Source organism: Herpailurus yagouaroundi, unplaced genomic scaffold, assembly GCF_014898765.1.
Source record: "Herpailurus yagouaroundi ecotype Mexico unplaced genomic scaffold, PumYag 210, whole genome shotgun sequence".
In the NCBI taxonomy this organism is placed as follows: domain Eukaryota; kingdom Metazoa; phylum Chordata; class Mammalia; order Carnivora; family Felidae; genus Herpailurus; species Herpailurus yagouaroundi.
The window spans coordinates 19,723,596-19,737,114 of record NW_024412441.1 but is presented as its reverse complement, the minus strand read 5'-3'; the positions used below and the strand labels follow the sequence as shown (position 1 = coordinate 19,737,114).

The 13,519-nt window shown below is 38.4% G+C and overlaps 1 protein-coding gene and 1 long non-coding RNA gene across 2 annotated transcripts in view; one reads left to right on the top strand and one right to left on the bottom strand.

Moving 5' to 3' along the window:
• AFF3 (ALF transcription elongation factor 3) overlaps positions 1-13,519 on the top strand; it is a 451,465-nt gene that overhangs the window by 285,950 nt on the left and 151,996 nt on the right. The gene's annotated exons all lie outside the window — the stretch shown is intronic.
• LOC121016414 (uncharacterized) overlaps positions 2,238-13,519 on the bottom strand; it is a 32,294-nt gene continuing 21,012 nt past the window's right edge. The window contains exon 2 of the long non-coding RNA XR_005784265.1: positions 2,238-2,423. This is a non-coding gene — a long non-coding RNA (uncharacterized LOC121016414). The remainder of the gene's footprint in view (positions 2,424-13,519) is intronic.

Here is a 13,519-nt window from a genome sequence, read left to right as displayed (position 1 = left end):
TGTCCCATTCTGCTGCTGTCTGAGAGCTCTTCTGAAGTTTCTGTGGAGACAATAACCAAGCCAGGAAAAGCAAACAATTAAGGTAGTGCCTACAGAGGAAGAGTAGACTGAGACCCTGCCAGATTGTCGTCTCTACTAGAAAAGTTCTAGGATTCACAAGCAAGGGGAGATTCCCAAGATATTATGAAGGCCACAGTTTGGCAGGGTCACTGTGCTTGCTTAATCCAGAGTTGCCAACCCCTGACAAATATACTCTCAAATGAGAGGCCAATAGCATAGGCTTGTAAAAGAATCCTTAGACAGGACCCTTCTACATTTGTAGATGACCCTCATTGGACAAAGCATCTATAATGTTAAAGACTACATGAAGATTTGAAATTACCTTTATAAATTAAAGAAATGGGATCAAATACTAAGTCTTCACCTCCTAGGAGAAAAAAAATAAACAAATGAAGCAGAAAGAGAATGAATGGCCCATCAGGTGTGCACATGGTACAGTAAAAGACTTGGAAATTATTATCTTGAATTAGAGTGACTCATGCAATGTTCTTTCTCCAAAGTTAGTGCAGTAGTTGAAATTAATATATAGAAAGTGCCAATTACCTAGTAAGCATCCAATAAACAGCTATTACTGCAATCATTACAGGATTCATGACTTAAAAAAGATGGACAACAACCCTGTCTCAGCATGTGGTAATGATCAGGGCTCAGTTAGAATTTTAATCTTTCCTTAAAAAAGGTGGCGGGGGGGGGGGGGCGACTAAGAAAAGGTTAAGGGTAATTAAAAAAAAGTTTCAAAAGGTCTTCTAATGGAGCTGAGGTGATGCAGTCTACTGTCAGTCAGTCTATTCCAGAGATGTTAACCAGAATGAGCTCTTCTCCAAAGCCTTTGGATAATAGGACCATATGCAAGGAGTGCATGACTTTACCTCTCCCCTGTGAAGAATGTATGGCCTGAAGGAGGCTAAAGAAATCACCACTGACTTCTGTTTTTAAATGTTTTGGGAGATGTGACTGTTATTGATTGGTAGAACAAAGTGGTCCTAGATGATGTCCAAGATCCTTTCCAGGTATATAATGTCCAACACTGTGAGTCATTCATAAAGATGAAAGGTAAAATATGCTCATATCAATAAAAAATATTTGCCTTTGTCAGTTCAGGTTGCTATAACAAACTACCATAGACTGGGTGATTTATAAACAATGGAAATTTAATTCTCACCATTCTGGAGGCCAGGATCAAGGTGCTGGCAGATCCAGCATGTGGTGAGGGCCCACTTCCTGGTTTGCAGATGGCCATCTTCTTGCTGTGTCCTCACATGGAGGAGAGCAGAGAGATAGAGGAAGCAAGATTTGTTATATTCCTTCTTATGAGGGCATAAATTCTAATTACCTCCCAAAGGCCCTCCTAATACCATCACTTGGGGGTTAGAATTTCAACATACAAATTTTGGAGGGACATAAACTGTCCATGACCATATTCATTAAAAATTTCTTAACTTTGGAGGAAAATATGCAGAGAAACAATTATATGCCAAACACAAGGAAATCTATCATTTATACATGTGCATTTAATAATAAGGTTATACAAACCGATTGCTATAATAGATTCTGGAAGTTGAGAGATCAAAGTTGATTTGAGAACTGTTACTGATAGATGGGGTTTTTGGGGGCGTGTGTGTGTGTGTGTGTGTGTGTGTGTGTCTGTTTAAGAGAAGTTTGAAACCTTCCTGATATTTATTTTGGCCATAGCAATCCATGTCCAAAATAATGAACTGTGACTGTTCTTTTACTCTATGGGGTGTCTGTCCCCAGAGACTTCCTTTCTGTATCTGTTTAAGTAATTTGCCAGAATTCTGTCTACTGAGAAAATGAGAAACCTAGTGTACAGCCTTTGCTAGAAAAAAATTGGCCAGATTGTGTTTCTTCAAGTCTCAAACACTACGAATAAAAAATATAATAGGAAGAACCTTCAAGGTTCCTTGGGTGCCCTCATTATGTAGATGATCACACTAGGCTGAAGGCCTTCACAAGGTATGGTTTATTCAATAAAGAAGGAAAACCTTGACCCAACACTCAGATACCAATAAGTCCAAAGCTGGAAAACCTTGTTAAAGGAGAAGAGATGTGTATATCAATTTTACCTGAGGGAGAAACTAGACATTGCTGTCATATTCGTTGTATTCTCAGATTAAAACTCCAAATGAACCCAAGAATGCAAGTTGGAAATTATGCCATCACAGAACAAGATTGCAAACTTTATTTTTTTATGTTCTTACACCAGACTGGAAGGCCTCTGGTCCCAGATGTCACAAAAGAGAATTCTTCAGAACAACTAGAGAATGTGTTCCCTGACCCCTGCTTGGTTCCCCAGAGATTCACGCTTTCTCTTTCTTTTACGTTCAGGTCCCATCCAAATGCACCTGTGATAAAATACACATAACATAAAATTTACCATCTTAACCATTTTTAAGTGTACAATTTAGTAGCATTAAGTGTATTCACATCATTGTTTGACTGTCACCACCATCTATCCACAGAACTCTTTTGATCTTCCCAAATGGAAGCTCTGCTGATACACTGAATTGATAAATTGCCATAGCCAGTAACTCCCATTTCTCCCTCCCCTGGTCCCTGGCAATCACCACTCCACTTTCTGTTTCTATAAATGTGACTACTCTAGAGATCTCATATAAGTAGAATCATATAGTATTTGTCCTTTTGTGTCTGGTTTTTTTCACTTAGCATGTCTTCAAGTTTCATCCAGATTGTAGCCTGTGTCAGACTTTCCTTCCTTTTTAAGAAGGAATTTCTTTCCTTTTCATGCCTAACTGATATTCCATTGTGTGTGTGTGTGTGTGTGTGTATGTATATATATAAAATGAAATAATATTCCATGGTGTGTATATACATAATGAAGTAATATTCACATAATGAAGTAATATTCCATGGTGTGTATATATATTTTGTGCTTCCATTCATCCATCAGTGGACACCTAGGTTGCTTCTGCTTTTCAGCTGTTGTGAATAATGCCAATTATGAAGAGGAGTATACAAATACTGCTTCAGATTCCTGCTTTTGATTATTTGGGGTGTGTACTCACTTCATACTTTTTGAACATAACCTACACAGTCAGAAGTACATTTTACATCATATCCTATGAAAGTGTATATACTGAAAGAAAGATATCACAAAACATTACCCATGACTACTCTGACATCTTCAATTCTTATTTAATATTTTAAAGTACAAGTCAGACCACACAAATTCACCTTTGTCAGCCAACGCTCATAACACAATATAGGTTACCGACCAACTAATGAGATAGTCTGTGCCGAAGGAGTGAGGAAGGAGAAGGAAGTAACATACACTGGCCCTGCCATATTTCTAGCCCCTGCTCAGTCACCTTATGTAAACAGCCTCCACAGACTTCCCCATCACCTCGAAAGGGAGTCCTTCCTTCCTCATTTTACAGATGAGGAAACTGAGACTGAAAGACTGTAAGAGGCCATCCAAAGATTTATATCCATTGAGTCTTCCCACTCAGCTCTGCTGCAGGCTTTCTCTCTGACCCCACTACCAGAATGTGACTAGTTTATACCCTGCAGTATTCCCCTCAGACAACCTGTAAGCATTCCCAGAGGGCCAAGGAAAGCTTGAACTCAAAGGCCTGACAACTCAGAAAATGTTAGGACCCGTTCATAGGCTCAAGAGGGTAGGTAGTTGGAGTGTACAATATGTGAGAAGGGAAAGTTTTTCAGTGACCCCTGATCAGATCATATAAGCAACTGCTTCCTTCACTTAATAATTAAGGTGAATGCAGTTTCTGGAAGTGAGTTTGGCACCTCTGCAATGAGCTCTTACAGTCCACAGAGACGTTAATTAATAAACTTTAGGTACTCTGTATTCAGTGTGGTGTTAGCAGATGGCATCGTTTTTCTGAGGAGTAACTTGGGCCATGGGAGAGTGTGGTAAATCAATAAATATTACCATATGTATTGATTGCAGTGGGTAATCAATAAATATTGCCTGGTATTAACAGACTGATTATGCTTCCTCCAAATGTTTTCTTTTATACAGCTTCTGCATACTCTTATGCTGAAATTTTGCCCAGCCTCTAGAACATAATACTTACGCGATACAAAATTGTTAGTATGCATCAGTGAATGAATGCAGAGTAACTCAAAGGATGGTTGGAATACATTTGCTGTGCATTTTCTATATCTTCGTTCAGAAATACCAAATACCACTAGTGAGATTTGTTCTTTCTCTTCTACAGATTTTAATCAGGATGTAAACCTCCAAAATGCAGAGCTTACATACTTACAAACTGAATTCTCCCTCCCCACACCACTGCCCCCAGATTGCAGATTCTCTTTGCCTCTAATGCTGATCCCTTCCCAGGCAGCCTGGTACCATTATGATACTTTCCAAGCATCAAATGCCTATTTTGTGCCAGACACTTTACTGGACATGTTGTCTTAATTCTAAAGTAATCCGATGAAGTGTATTAGTACATTATTACATCCTATATTATAAAACAGAAAACCAAGGTCTCAGTGTTGGCGAGTTGGCTCAGGGAGGTTCTGCAGCTGGCAGTGGCCTAGATTTCAGCAGGGTTGGCCAGCTCCAGAAGCACTTGCAGGAACCACCTTCAGTTTGCGGCCTAGTGCAGAGGGCACATGAAGCAGAAGTGATTTTTAAGGGAGAAATCCTGTTTTCTGTATAGAGGGCTGGTATTTCCCTAAAAGCCCTCAATGTCTGCTCTCCCTCCATATCATCAAGAAGACTGTATCCCAAAGAGCTGGGGAGGAGGCCATGGGAGGAAGCCTGGCTGGTTCTACATGATGTGGAAAGGGTGGTGTTCCTGCACAAGTGATGGAGAGCTTGGAAATAGCAAAGGCTGGAGTCTGGAATTCATCTGACCATCCAAATAGCTGGCAGAAGTAAAAGGACGGATTCCCAGCCCCGGCCCACCTGCTCACCTCACAGGGCCTTCTGTTGGCAGAGTAGATTTTGCCAAAGCAACAGTCGCATGATCCTACCAAAGCATGTAAAATATTTAAGCCTCTGCCCTCAAGGTTCTACCACAGAGAATTCCACCCCCACTTCTAGCTTCTTAAATAGCTGAAATACACAAAGACACAGGAAATGCAGGGACAAAGGGCAGGTGACCAAACGTTCACATATATGCACACACTCATCTTTCTATGTTAAAAAGGCCATTCCTGCTTTTAAAATGAAGACTTGGTGAGATTTAAAGCTTTAGAATAGTAAAGGTGTTGGTATGTCATGATTGAGAGGTAACAAATACTGAATAGTGACTGTATTCCAGGCTGTTGTGCTAAATGCCTTATAAAAATAGGATAACTATATAATATCACAGTTACACAGGGAAGACATGTATAAACTGAAACATAGGATCACCCTATAGGTAAATCAACTCTTTGAATCTTCATAGCAACTCAAAAAAGTAGACAGTATTAGCTCTCTCTTTTTTTAAAGTTTACTTATTATTGTTTTTGAAAGTAAGAGAGCACATGGATGCACGTGTGAGCAGGGGAGGGGCAGAGAGAGAGGGGGACAGAGGATCCTAAGCGGGCTCTGTGCTGACAGCAGATAGCCAGACATGGGGCTCAAACTCATGAACCATGAGATCATGACCTGAGCCCAAGTTAGACACTTAACCGACTGAGCCCCCCAGGTGCCCCCAGAATCTTTTTATAGATAATTATAGAAAGCGAGTCTCAGGGAGCTCACACAGGTAGCGTGGCCAAGCCAGGACGTTACCCTAGAGGTGTCTGACTTGAAAGCAGTCTTTCTTTAACACTGCCTCCAACTGCCCACACCTGAGCTGCGTTGTAGCGTAGACCTAGCACTGCTGGACTCCATTCCTGGTTCAAAACACAAGCAAATGAAGTTCAAAGTGACCAGATGGCAGGAAACCCAGTGACTGGGGACTGTTTCATTTGAAAGTCTGCTTAACACTAAAGCCTAGAAGATTGAGTTAGATTAATTGGCTTTTAGGAATGGAGGAAAAAGTGCTATTCATTTGCTTTTGGAGTTTGGGAGAGTAAAGAGAATAATAATCAGGATGAGACAAGAAAAGCAACCAATAGTTCGGTAGAACTGTTAACCATACAGCTTCACTTATTAAAACAATTAGATGCTAATTTCACACAACCCAAAAAGTTGTATACTGTGAAAACAAAAAGATTTTTTAATGGATAAGTACACAAAATGGTGTTATTTTTTATTTTGAAAAATATAAATATATTATCCATTTGGCCACAGGGGGAAAAAATCATTTTTCTCCTGGGCCAGTTGCAAAAATGAAGCCAATCTCTGATTTTGTGAGTTTTGTTTTCCTCTTGACAGTTTTAGCTATAATCCTCACCCCAAAAATTTACTGAGCCCTTTACTATGTGCTAGGAACTATTCTAAGCATCTTACTCATATCATTCTCACAGCTCTCTGGAATGGTTATCCCCATTTACAGATAAGGGAAATGATGCACAGAGAGGGTAAGTAACTTGCCCAGCATCACACAGCTAGTGTGTGACAGCTGGGATTTGAACTCACTCTGATTCCTGAGCCCATGCTTTTAACTATACTTCTATACAATCTCTATTCTGGCTAGTAGAGTTCAACATATTTTCAAAATACTGAATATTAATATGTCTTTGAACAAGAGAACACCATTTCTGAATTATGTGTCACCCCTGGGTGTACTTAGATGTTGGAAAATGCAATTGAATTAATAATTAATGTAGTTAAGATCTTTATCTTATCTTTAAATGTCTGGACCATATCAGTACTTTCATCTTCCCTTTCAAAATGTCCAAGAAGTGATCATTTAATTGCATTTTGAAGTATAATTGAATTATATTGTTTTTCCTAATAATCACTGTTACTAACCATGCTAAATTGCCTCAGAGTGGGAACCACAGAGGGAAAATTCATTCAGTGCCTTTGAAAATATTAAACTTGATGTACAAATTTTGAAGGAGAATGATCAATTGAAACTTGAGTATTTGTATGGTTTTGTGGCTGGGCTGAGATCCCATGTTGTCTGAGGGGACCCACTTTGTAAATTCCGGACTTGGGTGATCCAAAGCTGAAACCTTATGGACTTCTTCAGTATCAGGCTGTGGTATGCTCTGTGGGTCTGTTAGTAAAACTTGATGGGTCAAAAATAAACCAATGCCATGGAGAGTTATACCTAGACAAAAAGCATTCATGAGGATAGGAATGGAAATTTCTCTTCTTCCAGTTGTGAATACATGTCTTTGCTAGTTTTTTTTAATCCCTTCCATTTAACCTCCAAACTAGGATTGCCAGATAAAATACAAGACATGCAGTTAAATTTGAATTTTAGAGTAACAGTGAGTAATCTTTAGCATTAGTATATCCCATGCGATATTTGGAAATAATTTTTTTAGTATAACTATGTATTCTATAATAATTGGGGCATATATTAAAAATTATTTGGTTTTTTTACCTGAACTTCAAATGTAACTGGACATCCTGTATTTTTTATTTGCTAATTCTAGCAACCCTACCAAACACCATGTAAATTTAGGTCCAACTGGACTTTAATTTAAATCCATAATTTATCAAAGCAAGATAAATTGAAGAAGGGAGAGAAAAAAGAAGGGAAAAGAGATAAAGTAACAGAAGGACGAGAGAAAGTAAGAATGAATTCTGGCAATCTGCCAAGTAAAATAACTAACATTTTGCAAGAAAGAAATCCTAAAACTGAGGTCATAGAATGGAAAAAGTCTGTTTCACAGACTCTTTAGCCTGAATACTGGCCAAAAGAAGGCAGGCATCCTATTAACATCTGAATACCAAAGCTCATCCAGGAATGGAAAGATTTGGAATTTGAAGATCCTTAGCTTCCAGCTTTGTTAGAATACCACAATTCTTTATTAATTGCAAGGAGGATTTTGTTTTTTCAGTGAGATTTGTCAGTAATTCTATATCAAAAAAAGCTAACTAACTTCAGTTTATGTTACTCCGATGCATTTGAAACTTCGCAGATAACCTTTTGTTTGCTTGCCTTGCGCTAAAATGAAAAAAAAAAAACTTTCAGATACCTGATATGGAGAAGAATTTACTCTGTTTAAAAATCACACAGTTCTGCTGTGAAGCATGAAGATGGCTTTTTTTTAAGTTAAAAAATATTAACTGACAGCTTCAAGACAGATTTTTTTTTCTTTAATCTCTAACCAGACAAATTACTAGAAGCAAGAAACCTCTTGCCTTAATCTGGACACGTCACAGACGTGACCCTGTTCTGCAGGAGATGGCTTTTTAACTGTGGATGGGGGAAAATAACCTTTGGAATTTTTAGGATGTTATTACAAGCAAGTTTACTAGTTTTTGACTTACTAAGCCACAGCTGGAGCCAGCCTTCATCGGGGTAAGAATATTTTCATGCTACTATTATATCTTTCGTATTTCAAATGTAGGATTATTGCATTTTGGGGAATATGGCCTTTGAGGCTTGTACTGTCTGTTGAGTATGCAAATGTGAATGTCCTATAAAAGGGGAGAGAAGCTGACAGTTTCCTTCTGTGCCGTAAATTTAAAGACTCCAACAGATGAGAGTTGGGGCTGCTGGAGCAGGAATTGGATCACACCATCATGTGGGATAAAAGAAAATTTTGTATTTCTTTGAGAGGCATTAAAAGGGCTGGGCTTATGGCCTCCCTCAGAGCCAAGCAACTATGTGCCAGGCTCTCATTTCTGTAATTGTTATCTTGTTGCTGCTGCTTTAAAAAAAAAAAAAAAATTGACCAAATGGTGCAAGGATTTTTTCTGACGAAATTAATTATGAATCTGCCTGATAGTATTTTCTTTCAGATTAGTGAAATAGGAACCATCATTGCTTTTTCTATCACCTTCCCTCCATTCTGCATTTTTGTTTCTTTTATAAGATACCTTGTATCATTAGTTCAGAGAAAGAACAATGTTATTCTGTATATTTTCCCTTAAAGAGACTTCAAAAAATTCAAAGCCAGGCTCTCTCCAAGGAGCCACAGATGGCATCCCTGCAGGCCTGGCTGCCTGTGGAAAGGCACTGAGAAGCCAGAGAGAAACACATCAGTCCACCTGTGACAGCCAGGTTAAGAGCAGATGCCATTTTGATACGAGAAATGTCCAAAGGAAATTGTCAGGTGACGTAAATAACAGATAACCAATTGATATGGTGAATTTCAGTGTTCTGTCCAATTAGTTTATTTTTTCAGTCCAATCTCCTTACCATGCTTCTTAACCAGGGTGTACCTCAGATCATCTGGGGAGCTCTTTGAAATATGAATAGCTGTGCTCTGCAGTCTCAATTAACCAGTACTTGCCCCTGTGATTCTGATATACATCCTTGGTTGAAAACCATACTCAGGAGGTCCCATACCCAGCTAACCTTCAGAGCACTGAAAGGCTTTAAAATGCAGATTCCTGGGCCACTCCACCAGAGATTCTGATTTGGTGTGGCTGGGTTTGGGCCTACAAATATGTATGTTTGAAAAGTTTCACAATTCATTTTAATGATTAGGCAGATTTGGAAACCACCTTTGTCCTAACTGAATCATATTAATTTCATCAAAAAGCAGTTTTTGATTAAAAAGAAAAATAATCTGATCATGTGTACAGTACCTTTGAAACAATACCTATGTTTCCATTGTTCTCACCTTCAACTTTTTTCTAGCTTTATCCCTGCCTGCTTCTCTCCCATCTCAGTAGAAGAAATGCCTGATCCTTTTCTCCTCTGGTGCCCCTGACCTCATCTCTTCCCTCCTATCGTGTTATTTTCTTAGATGCTCTTCCTACTTGGGCCTATAGCCTGTTCATATTTTCCCAAACAAAACAAACATGGCCACAGCCATCAACCATTGTAGCTACTGAGCTCTCATGGGTTCTTCTCCCTGACTGCTTGTACTGCCACCTTTGGCAATGTCATTGTGGGCCACCATGTCACTTGTCACTTGTCACTGGGCGAAACCAGTGGCCCTTTTTGAGTCTATAATTTCCTTGATGTCTTTGCAGCCAGTGACCCACTGATCATGCCCTCTTTGAACCATCTATTCCTTGTCTGTGATCCTACTGTGTTCTCTTGGTTTTCCTAGCAGGGTTCAGGCTTTGGTCTGTTTCTTTTTCTCTGCATCCTTCTCGTAGTGATCTTAATCCATTCCCATAGCTTTAACTCTCATCTCTGTCCAGATGCCTCTCACATCAAGATCCCTAACTCTGATGTCTTCCTTGAGCTTCTAACCAGTCTTTCCTTCCATCCACTGAGACCCCAAATCCTATATGTTCAGAATCTAATACTCTTCTCTATTCTTTCCCCAGCTCTTTCTCTTATATCACGTACTTTTGCGAACAATGACCCCGAGACTCGAAACTTTGGTTTCTCTCCCATTCTTGGCACCAAAACTCGGTTACTTGCTATATCCTGTCAAGTTCTATGCCCACAGCTTCTCCTACATAATTCTTTTTCTATACGTCTCCATGCAACATGAGTTTAGGCCTTCCCTTCTCCCTTCCCTGTCCTCTATAGAAGCCTGGTCTCCCTGCCCCCAGTTTCTTCATTCCATCTATATGATGCTGCCAGATTAATTTATCTAATATATAGTTCTAATCATCCACTTCTCTTCTCTAAAACCTTCGATAACTATGTACTACCAAAAACTAAGTTCAAATTCTAAACCTAGATTTTAGAATCCTGTGTGATCTTCCTTCCCTATTTATTTTTCTAGCTTCATCTTCCACAACCTACCCTTAGTCCCCACATACCCAATGCACCATCTAAACTGGCACTATCCCTCTCTCATGCCCTGGGATCTTTCTTCTACATGCCTTTGTTCATACCACTCTCTCTGCTGAGAGCGCTTTCTTCTAATTATCCTATGAGAGTCTCTCTTGGTTCTAACATGAGATCCTCTCCTACTTCTCCTGTGATAATGCTACATGAGTTTAAGTTCTAGCTTAGTTTCTATCTCTACCATTACACCAAATATGTTGGGTACCTGACTTTGCCTGTAATATATTTCCTTATACTATAATGAATTTATTAGTAATAAATATATGATACGCATGTAAAATCACTACAAAATGAAAATTCACCTTGGTTATTGCCTGAACATTTTGAAATATGGATTAGTTGGGTATTAGCACACTGACATGGAAGCAGAGTGTATCCATGATCTAGAACTGTATACTTTTAATCCACTAACTAGTTGAACCCAGGGGCTAGAAAAGCAAGTAAAATACAGGAAACATGATTAGTTGCTTTGTTGGTTTGAATCCAAAGATAGTGTAGGATCCAAATTCTGAAAGTCAAGTGGGTCTCCATTGTGAAATCCATAGCTTCCAATTCCCAGTACTTCATTTTACCCAATTGCAACCAAAGACATAACACTATATACTGATGCTGACCTTCTGCCTAGGGCTTTTGTGTTACATCTGAGATCTACCAGAGTAGTTGGCTATATTCTTTTTTTTTTTTTTTAATTACACCTATGGGCATAAAGGAGGGTGTGTTATGTAAGATACAATAAGATATTACTGGATACAGTAATGGCTCTGAGACCTCAAAGTCACACTGGAAGGTCAGAGACCACAGACCTTGAATATTTCATACTTAAACTTCTAAAACTAGTACAATTCCAGGTGAACAGGTAAATATAGTTTTCATAGTAGAGAGTATAAAGGAACTTAAATAGAGTTAAAATTTCTACACTTCACTCTAAGTGGATACCAATAGGCTGTGATAAGTTATCTATGTGTATGGCAATACTGAGAGCAACCCCTAAGAAAACTATACAAGCATTATACTCAAAAACAAAAATCAAAATGGATCTCTAAAAAATGTTCAAGTAACCCACATGAAGGCAAGAAAAAAAAAGAATGAGAAACAAAAGATAAAAACAATGAATAACTAATAATATGGCAGACATAAACCCTAACATATCAAAAATTACATTCAATGTAAATGGTCTAAATACACCAATTAAAATACAGAGATTGGTAGAGTGGATTTTTAAAAAATGACCCAAATACTTAGGGTCTACAAGAAACTCATTTCAAACACAGAAAGACACATCATGTAAAAATTAATTTTAAAATTTAGGAATGGCTATATCAATATTTTAAAGGTAGGGTTTAGAGCAAAGAAAATTGCAAGGGACAAAGAGGGAAGTTACATAATGATAAAAGGATTAATCCACCGAAAAGATATACCAACCTGAAATGTATATTTAGAAACAAAAGCACTTCAAAACACATGAAGCAAAACCTGATATTGCTGAAAAGATAAATAGACAAATCTACAATTATAGTTAGGGATTTCAAAACCCCACTTTCAGCAATTAATAGACTATTAGATAGGAAATCAACAATGATATAGAGGGATTGAACAATACCATCAAGCAATAAGGATCTAGTTGACATTAATAGAACATTTCATCCAACAACAGTCAGAATATACCTTCTTTTCAAGTACTCTTGGGACATTCACCAAGATAAGCCTTATTCTGGGTCATAAAACAAACCCTAACAAATTTAAAAGAACTGAAATTGGGGTGCCTGGGTGGCTCAGTCAGTTAAGCGTCCGACTTTGGCTCAGGTCATGATCTCATGGTCTGTGAGTTTGAGCCCCACGTCAGGCTCTGTGCTGACAGCTCAGAGCCTGGAGCCTGATTCAGATTCTGTGTCTCCCTCTCTCTCTGCCCTCCCCTGCTCGCTCTCTCTCTCTTTCTCTCTCTCTCAAAAATAAATAAACATTAAAAATTTTTAAAAAAATAAAGTGTAAAAGAACTGAAATCATATATAGTATATTCTCTGACCATAACAGAATCAAACCAAAAATAAATAACAGAAAGACGATAGGAAAATCTCCAAACACTTGGAAATCAAACAGCTTACTTCTACATAGCTCATAGGCCAAAGAGGAAATTTCAAAGGAAATTTATAATACACATAAAAAATGACTGAAAATGAAAACACAACATATCAAAGTGTTGTGGGATGCAACTAAAACAGTATCAAGTTGGAAATTTATATCACTGAATGCTTACATTAGAAATGAGCAAATATCTCAAGTCAATTATCTTAGTCCTACCTTAAGCTAGAAAAAGAAAAGCAAAATACACCCAAGACGAGCAGAAGAGAAGAAATAACAAAAATAAGAGCTAAAATCAATGGCATCGGGCACCTGGTTGGCCCAGTCAGTTTGGCATCTGACTTCAGCTCAGGTCATGATCTCACAGTTCACGGTTTGTGAGTTTGAGCCCCACATCGGGCTCTGTGCTGACAGCTCAGAGCCTGGAGCCTACTTCAGATTCTGTGTCTCCCTCTCTCTCTCTCTGCCCCTCCCCTGCTCACACTCTGTCTCTCTCTCTAAAAAATAAATAAACCTTAATTTTTTAAATAAAATCAATGATATCAAAAACAGGAAAACAATAGAAAAATTAATAAGCAAAAAGCCGGTCCTTTGAAGAAATTAATAAAATTCCA